At 44.7% G+C, this 9,056-nt stretch overlaps 1 long non-coding RNA gene across 1 annotated transcript; it reads left to right on the plus strand.

The window, feature by feature from the left end:
* The first annotated feature begins 2,808 nt into the window (after nucleotides 1-2,808).
* On the plus strand, nucleotides 2,809-8,315 carry LOC110351693 (uncharacterized). The gene is made up of 3 exons (XR_002399441.4): nucleotides 2,809-3,109; nucleotides 7,463-7,550; nucleotides 8,175-8,315. It is a non-coding gene; the product is annotated as an uncharacterized lncRNA (long non-coding RNA).
* Nucleotides 8,316-9,056: the final 741 nt, after the last annotated feature.

Below are 9,056 nucleotides of genomic sequence, written 5' to 3' on the forward strand. Positions count from 1 at the left end.
TTAGGCATAAAATGCCTTTATATTATAGCATGCTTAGCTCGAGCACCTGAATATCTGAACTTTATCTTTTCATATGAAAATACAGTTTGCAAGCCCAAATCCAGGTTAGATAAAAAAAAAATCGGTCCCCAACCTAGAGTGCTCAATGGCCAGGGCTGCTAATCCGCTGTGGAATTATAAACCTTGCACCCAAAGGATTAAACTTCCCCAACACAAATCATTAAACGTTGCCGCATTTTTGGCATGGTACTTCTGTTACCCACGTAGATTTCCTGACTCAGGCCTCTCAGCCACACAACACCTGGCAGAAAAAAATCCTGCAAACTTCCAGGGGGCCAGTACAAGAACCCCGAAAAATCCTATTGTGAATATTTATCCTATTAGGATATTGACATATCCTATATGTGAATATTTAACAAATATTCACATAAATCCCAAGCACACTAATTTTAAATATATATATCTGCATGCACAAAACCCACCAACATCGTCAGGTTGAAAGGAAGAGATTATTCGAGGCCAAGTGCTGAAAAAGACATTTGAATTTAAAAGACCCTTTGCTGAAGGCATAATTATCAGTAGGATACAGAAACTTTTTTTTTTTTTTTTTTTTTTTTACATAAGAGGTAGATTGTTCTGCCAGAAAAAAAGACACCTTTTCCTTTTGGCGGCTCTTTACTTTCTTCTTCCTTTTCCTGTATTTAAGCAGAGATTTAAATACCTTGTTCCACCATCTCAAAGATTATCTGGTAGCAAAACTCCCTGGAGAAAGTGCATAGCTCCCCAATGACAACAATTTTTTGTTTCTCTCAAACTTCTTTCATTTGAGCTCTTCCTTTTCTCTCTTCCTCTCTCTCATTTTAATCCCTCTGAACAGCAACACTGGATTGATCCAAGCCCTGATTCTCCTCTCCTGTACATTACCCTAATTCTGCAGTAACTCCCCTTACCATGGTGGATTAACACTGAGATAACCAAAAGGGAAAATCAGCCATGACTTTGCAGGGAAGTTCAATTCTGGTTTCAGACAATGGAATAAGAAAAAGGAAGAGAACAAATAAGAATGAAAAAGAAAAATAAATAAATGAAATGCCTTCTCCTTCCCCTGCTTTATTGCCACCAGCTTCCAGCTGCAGAAAGGGGGCAAAGCATGCAGTGGTTCCCAGCACGGGGCAAGATGTGCGCTGTGTGCTGATTTAGCCAGCTGCTGGCACACCATCTGCATGTGAACAAATGAAGCAGAGAAAGGGGGTAAAAATTTGTCTTTCCCATAAAATTTGCCTTTCTCATAACCATAATGAGCAGGTGGGAAGAAGCTACCTCCTAGCCCAACTGCAATTCCAGCTGTTTAGTGTTTGAGTCAAAGTAGTGGGATTCATCACACCTGGCTTCAGTTGTCCAAGGGTTGGGTGCCCCAAACACATTTCCCAGACAGGTGAGAGGAAGCTGGGGGAGAGGATTCCCTTGTGAAGATGTTCTCTGCTCTCCAGGGTTGCGTGTCATTGTCCCAGGCTCTTCTGGAAAGGAAACAAGAGGGAGGCACCCAGCCCAGAGGGGGGAGCAATGGGGATTCATCTACTCCAAAACCTAGTCAGGTCACCTTGAGCTTGCCTTCCTCCCTAAAAAGGATTTCTGAGAAGTTGATGAGGTTGCCCAGATCTCTGAGAAAGTCCTTCTGATCGCCGTAACAGAAATTCAAGTGAAAGCACACCTAAGTTGCTCCCAATTTTCTAGAAGTAACTCTCCAATGATTCTATGTTTCCTGCAGGTAAGGGGAAGATGAAAACAAAGATGATATTGAGGACTCTGGGGTCTGTTCCTGCTGCCCCCCCCCAAAGTTCCTTTGCTAGAAATAATAAAGTCATGATATTGAAAGAAGGTGGCTGTAACTCAGACCAAAAAAAAAATAATAATCCTATTGCAAAAGCTGTGCTAGGTCTGTGTGCATGAGGCGCTGTGCATTGGAAGCTGGAAGAAAAATTCTCTGTTATGTGTGGGTCAGAGAAAGGAAAGTATTAAAAGAGAAGGACTTGAACCAAAATTACCAGTCTGCTTGCACTCAAGGTGCAAGGGAGTTTTCAGGTTCTCCAAGGGCTGCTCTTAGCATCTGCAGTGGCATGGACCCAGTCCCCGTCATTGGTCTTTTCTGGCTTTAGGAGGAGCTGAGACCAGGATCTCAGCTTTTTGCTAGGGCATATCTGTGAATGGAATGGGTGTTGCAAAAATGTCCTTTTACCTGTGCTTTTTGGAAACGAATGTGCTGGTCAGGATTAGATTACACTGAATGTAATCTAATAAAACGTTCAATTTGCTGTTGTTGGACTATCTAGGAAATTCAGTTCAAATAAAGGTGGCTCAAGAAAACCTTAAAATAACATCTCCCTTTGCAGAAAACATTGCTATGTTGAAAACCTAGATTTTCCATGAGATGATCTGGAGCACCTAGATCCTGACACAGTTATGTCCTAGCTCACATCTGTCAGGCTTCGTGACCTAACCTAGTGGGTTGGCTTATGCCAGGAGGAATTTTTTAATAGCCAGTAAGCAACAGGATGCATTGTGCTTGTTTTTTAGTTCTCTACTGTCAGGGCGGTGAGGCACTGTCATAGGTTGCCCAGAGAAGCTGTGGATGCCCCATCCCTGGAGGTGCTCAAGGCCAGGCTGGATGGGACTTTGGGCAGCCTGGTCTGGTGGGAGGTGTCCCTGCCCATGGCAGGAACTGGGTGGTCTTTAAGTTCCCTTCCAACCCAAACTATTCTGTGATAAAGCACAGGTACATAGCAAAGGTTTCCAGGTGTGCCAATTATAACCAGATTTAAGAGGCAAAAGCTGCAAGCTAGATTGCTGCAAGAAGGTAGAAAGGAAAGCTGAACCAGGGAGCATCCGCCTCCGAGCAGACAGCAGAAATAAGTGCTGCCTGTATGAGATGCCAGAACCAGCACTCCCTCTGAGCCTTCATGATAGGGGTAAAATGCTTCTGTGCTGCCTGAGAGAAGGAAAAGCAGCTGGAAAGGAAACAAAACCAGGAGCACCAGCCATTCCCAGCTCAGAGCAGACGCTCCTGCTTCACGGTCTGTCTTCCTCTCCAGAGGATTATGTGCTACAAAAGGTAAATGAATGCTGCTATAGGTTTTTCTGCTGTTTACATACAACCTAGCATGTTGGTTGCAGCTTACCACCTGCATGTATTTCTCATTCACCTTCAGTACTTTTCTGCTCTTTTTTATTTGCTCCCTGTCTCCCTTACATACAGCAGTTGCAACCACATACGGTAGTTGGATCGATGCAGTTAAATCACAGAGCTTCTGCACATGGCCTCTCATTCATTTGCCTGCACCACCGTGCTCACTGATATTCCAGAAAACTTGTAAGATGTTTGCCATTTCTGGAGAATTAGGGTAAAACCCCTAAAAAGTGTGCTGGGAGATATAGGAGCTTGCATTTACAGCAGTGTTTTTTTAAAGCCTTTTACTGGGCTGCATTCTGTGCCTTGTAAAATATTGCTTTTCAACAAAAAAAAGACAAATTTCTGGTCTGATGGCAGACTTCAGATGTGGGACACCCCAACTTACCTGCAAGAAGTAATTTGTAGGGCTGAGTTTGGCAGCACCAGGGGGGCAGCACCGTCAGACTGTTCCCCTGGCTGGGCAAGGAGTGTCAGTCTAAGCAAATTCTCAGTAATATTCTAATAGTCGGATATAATGGTGACTTCCCCAAGCTCTTTGTGATGTGGTTCTTTCAGAAATATGCCCTTTTACACAGCAACCAGCTTATTTACTTCCATTTTTGTCAAATCCTCCCCGTCTTTAATTCTACTGCAGTTTTAAAATATAATAGACAAATATGTAAAGCTGCTGTTTCTTTCCCTGAAAGAACGGGCATTTTATTTACAGAGCTTACTATTTCTTTTAATATGTCACAGTAGATCCATATATAGCTCCTTCCCCACTAATTTCCCCTCAATAATTTCTGGTGGTTTCAGCCACCTCCACCAGAAAAATAATCCAACTTAAACTGATCCGAATCTAAAACAGCACTCCTTGCCTCTAGATATGTCCATTTAATATATCCAATACAAGCAGCCAACTGCTGTTCTCAAAAGACTATCTGACAGATTCTATTCACTTTCAAAGTAGCTCTCCATGGTTTGAATAATTATCTTTCATTTCCCCCTTTCTGACACTTTTCAATGATTTGTTGACATCTGAAGAGATATGTGCAATCTCACAAGAGGCAGCTGGACTTTCTACCCAAAAGATACAAATACAAAAAGGATTCCCATACAGAATTTGAAATAACTATGTTCTTTGCAAATGGAAGACTAAATCTGCATTTTAATGGGACATGTTTTTAAAAAGCGGAATTCATGAATAACCCTATGAGTTTTAACTTTTTCACTGCCAGTGACAAATCAGAACTACCCCCAGAACGAATTTCTACCTTCCCTTTGTCCAGTTTGCTTTCCTGACACTCGCTGCTGCCGTGGCCAGAGCTCTGCAGGAAAACCTTCCTTTCCCTCCTGCTGCAAAACCAAAGCAGCAGCTCTTGTGCCTGGTGTGTGGGTCTTTTCAAAGCTACCCAGGATTGGAAAACAAGCCCGTCACCCTGGCTCCTGTCTACAACAAAAATCACAAGAAGCCAACAAATAAAGAATCCACCCACAGAGTTATCCAAGCCCTGTTCCAGGTGGATACGGGCACTGCCCGAACCCAATAGAAATTATGGTTACACTGGCTGTGTGAAAGCAGCGCTCGTGCTTCTGTTTCACACACGGAAAACAGAGGCAAAAAGAGCGCAGGATTCAATGCCTCACCCAGGATCAGGTGGCAAGGCTGTATCAGAGCCAAAATTTTGTGTGACACTGTCAACATCCATCCAATGCTTTACCTGCAATAACTATTTTTCTAATCTGTGCTGTGACCTGTTAGAAAGGCGCTGGCAGGAAAGGACTTTTTCCTTTCTTCTTTCCTGATAGCGTACAGAGAAGACAGCATTAAGCAACAAGTTCTGTATTTCGATCTCTGAAGTGGGGTGTTTATTCTCTTTGACCCCCGATAGGGTGATGCTTTGAGGTTGAAATAGCAAGAGCAAGCTTCTCTCTCTCGGTGATGCTGGTATCAGACAGGCCTCTGAGATGTGTGGGAGCAGCAGACAGGTTGCTCGGAGCATATGTAGTGGTTGCAGGGCCCAGTCCAGCCCTGTTTTGGGTTAATAAAGGTTCCCTTTGTGGCGGGGCTTTTACCTTGTGCATCGCGGGAGAGAGGAGTGGAGGGGAACAGGGCGCAGGGGGTCGGCTAGAAAGCAAATGGTGAAAAAGAGGGGGACTGGAGGGAAGAGGGGAGGCAGAGCTGTGTCGGCAGGAGGACAGAGGGGCACAACAGTCCTCGGCGTGGGGCAGCGCCCCGGGAACCCCTCTGTTATCCAAGGGGATATCTGAGCCCCTGGGATGTGGAAGCACACAAAGGACTGTGTGAGGGGAGAGAGCTGAGAGGCTTCAGCCCCCTCCATCGCGGGACAGTGCTTGACAAGGAACCAAACAACCGGGGACACGCATTTTCTACCCAAGAGGGCGCCTGCAGCACGGCTCCGGGTGTGTGAGGAGTTAGGAGGGACTGAAAGCGCCTCCCCGGGCAGCACCGGGGCCCGGCAGCGCCTCCGGCGCCTGGGGGAGCCTCGCGGGGAGCCTCGGGGGGAGCCGGGGGGCTCCGGGACGGCCTCGCCGGCGGCTCCCCGGGTCCCCCGAGCGGCAGCGCCGCTTGCTGGTCCCCTCCGGCCCGGCCCCGGGTCCCCTCGCTGCCCCCTGCCAAGGGCCCAGGCCCGGGCGGGCTGAGGGGGGAGCTGGTGGCGTTAATTGGGAGGAGAAATCAATGCCGCGCCCCGGAGGGATGGATAATGCGGAGGGGCTGCGTCGTTAATTGCCGGTGGCATTTCCAGTTGTAATACAGAGCTCCTGGAAATAAAGCCCGGCCGCGCTACTTTCATGTCTTAACAAATGCCAGGCGACTTACTGACAGGCGTTGAATTGTAGAGTGAGCTGAGCAAACAGAGCGGGGCGGCTTGGACCGCAGATGCCCTCCCTGCTCCTAATTTTCTGCTTTCAGGGCCACCGACAGCACCCCAGCACCCGGCTGGGACCTGCCCCTCGCCCGCTGGGTCTGCCATTTTCTTGCCCTCGCAGGTACCTACTTAAAAATAAATTGATTTTCCAGGTAATGACGCCAAGTCAGATAACTGCACTATTTGGCTATAGATGCCATACACCCTAAGCATTCATGTTTGGTCAATGTGCACTCTAAAAGCAGTGTGGTTAGCGCCACAAGCAGAAAGTGGCCCAGACCTAATCCTGCTGCACGAGCCCCAGAACAACTCAATCCACTTCCTGCAGGTGTTACTTGCCTGACATTGCAAAGAGCTCTTAGAAGGTGTAGAAGAATGTGCTTTGACATCTGCCCGCACCAGTTTTGTGGATGCTTCCAGCTCCCTGTAATCAAGTACAAGTATTTTAGGCTTTGGCTGTCCTGTCTTAGGCTGTGGTTGTGGCCTCAGCTCTCAGGGCTAAGCCCAGAACAACCAATTTGTACAGGTGGTGCAAACCAGAAGGATATAGCTGCATGCTCAGCCTACCTTTCATTTCCAGTACTTTTTAGCCTAAACGTCCTATGGAGAGGGGGTATCGTAACCAGGCTTTGTCAGCCCACATGGCCTTTGGAGCCATTGACCAACTTCTGCTTTATGTGACACTGGAAATACTCATGCACACCACATTTTTGCAAGATTTGTCAAAATAAGAAGCAGGCAACAGTCTCAACAGAGAACTTCCTGCTGAGTTGAGGGAGGAAAAACCCATCCCTCTGCCAATGCCAGTAGGTGCCAGCCAGGCAGCTCTTCCCAAATCCTGCCACATCCATGTCCAAAGGGAATGGGGCGCACATGGGTGGCCATACCCACCTGTCATTAGCAAGGACTACTCATTTTCCTCCCCAGATCCCTCAGCCCACAGCAATTTAAAAGGAACAAATTGGATTCTGGCTTCCTCTTCAAAAACTTTTTTTTTTTTTTTTAAAAAAAAAAAATTAAAAAAAAAAAAAAAAAAAAAAAGCATAAGCACATAGGGGAAAAAGGGTCATTTAGCCTCTGCAAAGGGAAGCTTGACTAAAGAAAAAAGGATTTTGGCAAGAAAAGGCCAGCTATAGGGACAGGGTAAAAGTCATGTATTACCTTTTCAAATTCTCTGTCAAACCTGTAAGGTTTTTAAGAGTATAAGCATCTCTCAGAAGAACTTGATGGAAGAAATGTAATATATCAACTCAATATCCATCTTTCAGTTTTTACTACCCTAGAGTTAGGCATAGTTCTTGCCATGACGAGACAGGAGTCTAAAGAGTGTAAAAGCTTTCATTGTGCCTAATTTTACCTCTGTCTATGCCTCATTATTGAGTGGTAGCTCGTTTTGTGCAAACAGTTGCTGGTTTCCAGAAAAACAAGAGGACCTGTGGTGTCTGCATCGAACATATTCCTCAGAGAACCAGAAATCTCCAGTGGAGAAAGAGGTGGGTTCTTGTTAAGCGCTGGAAATAGGCTGAAATGTAAATGTGTATTCCTTTCTGCAACGTGCCTAATTGCCCATAAATGTCATTAAGTCGAGAAATGTTTTCCACCAAATTAACTTTGACTCGTGATGTCTAATTAGCTGGAGATGCTGAAAGATAACAACTGATCAGTCACTGTTTAAGAAAACATACTTAATGGTTGACTTTTTTGTTAGCAGCCATGTTGAACCAGGTATTGTAGCTGTCAAAACGGAGCATTATCAGAGCAATTAAGGACAATACCTCGGTGCAGCTTCCAACCAAGATAATTTGACAGCTCTTTCACAGGCAAGAAGTGCAGTTGAACCTAAACTTTCTGTGAATTGGTTTTCCCCTTGCATGGAAGAAGCTTTTTTTTTTTTTTTTTAAGAGTGTATGTATGAGCTATGTGTAAGCATCTTACATGTACCTCTCTTTGCCCACTCACCTACAATCAAGATCTCCAAAAGCAAAGGCTTTACCATCAGTTTTCCCAAGGTGGCATTCAATTCTCCAAAGGAAAGAATGCAATGTGAAAGGGATGGTTAAATCCTAATCTTTTACTACTTAGATCTGTGGTTGTGTACAACATTTTGTCTCTCACAGAATGCAGATGACTTTTTCCACGTGGAAAGCCAGTGCCCAATGCGTATATGGGGAGATGGCCCTGAAGATGGAAAAGCTGATTTCTTGGTGCCTTGCCTAGGAAGTATTTCTGTAAGATTAAAGTACAAAGTGGAAAATCTGCATCTGAGTCCTCACAAGGAAAAAAAAAAATAATAATGTCACACTCTCAGAATTGCCTTCCTCTTAGATGTAATCTGTCATAAATGCTTCTGGATTTCCTTTTGCTGTGTTTACTTCACACTGCCCTCTCGCACAGCTTTTTATTCTAATTCTTCATGACAATACATTAGCCCTCCCGTCCACTGTTTTTCTCTTTATGCCAAATAGCTTTCAAGCATTCTGACTTCTTATTCAGAACTGATGTAAATCAGCAAAGATCCACTACAAACAATATATCTATAATAACTTATGCACACTGAGCACCTGCTTCTTAAAACCCACCTCTATTCTTTAGAATCTACAAGACTGTTACCCTTAAAATCCCATGAAGTATTATCCAGTAGGAGATTTTAACACTGATTTCTGCCGCTGTTTTTTAGCCCATCATACTGACTAAGCACACTTCTCCCCTTCCTTCTCCTTTTCTAAAGCATGCTGTGACGCATCCAGGTGCAAATGTCTCTACAGTAGAAATAATAATTTCAGTTCCCCTTCAAAAAGTGTTTTTAACCAAACCCCTGCTTTTCTTCTTAAATTGTGTGTGGCCTTGTTCTGTTTAATACTCTATCTAGCAGAGTGCATTGGAGGAAGAATAGAAATAAAATCTATGAGAGTGGAGTGAGGAATGGGTTAATAATTTCCACAGTTAGGTTATAAATTAGAATTATATTTCTTCTAGCCTGGGAGGTTATTTTAATCTCA

This window comes from Anas platyrhynchos, chromosome 1 (assembly GCF_047663525.1).
Source record: "Anas platyrhynchos isolate ZD024472 breed Pekin duck chromosome 1, IASCAAS_PekinDuck_T2T, whole genome shotgun sequence".
In the NCBI taxonomy this organism is placed as follows: domain Eukaryota; kingdom Metazoa; phylum Chordata; class Aves; order Anseriformes; family Anatidae; genus Anas; species Anas platyrhynchos.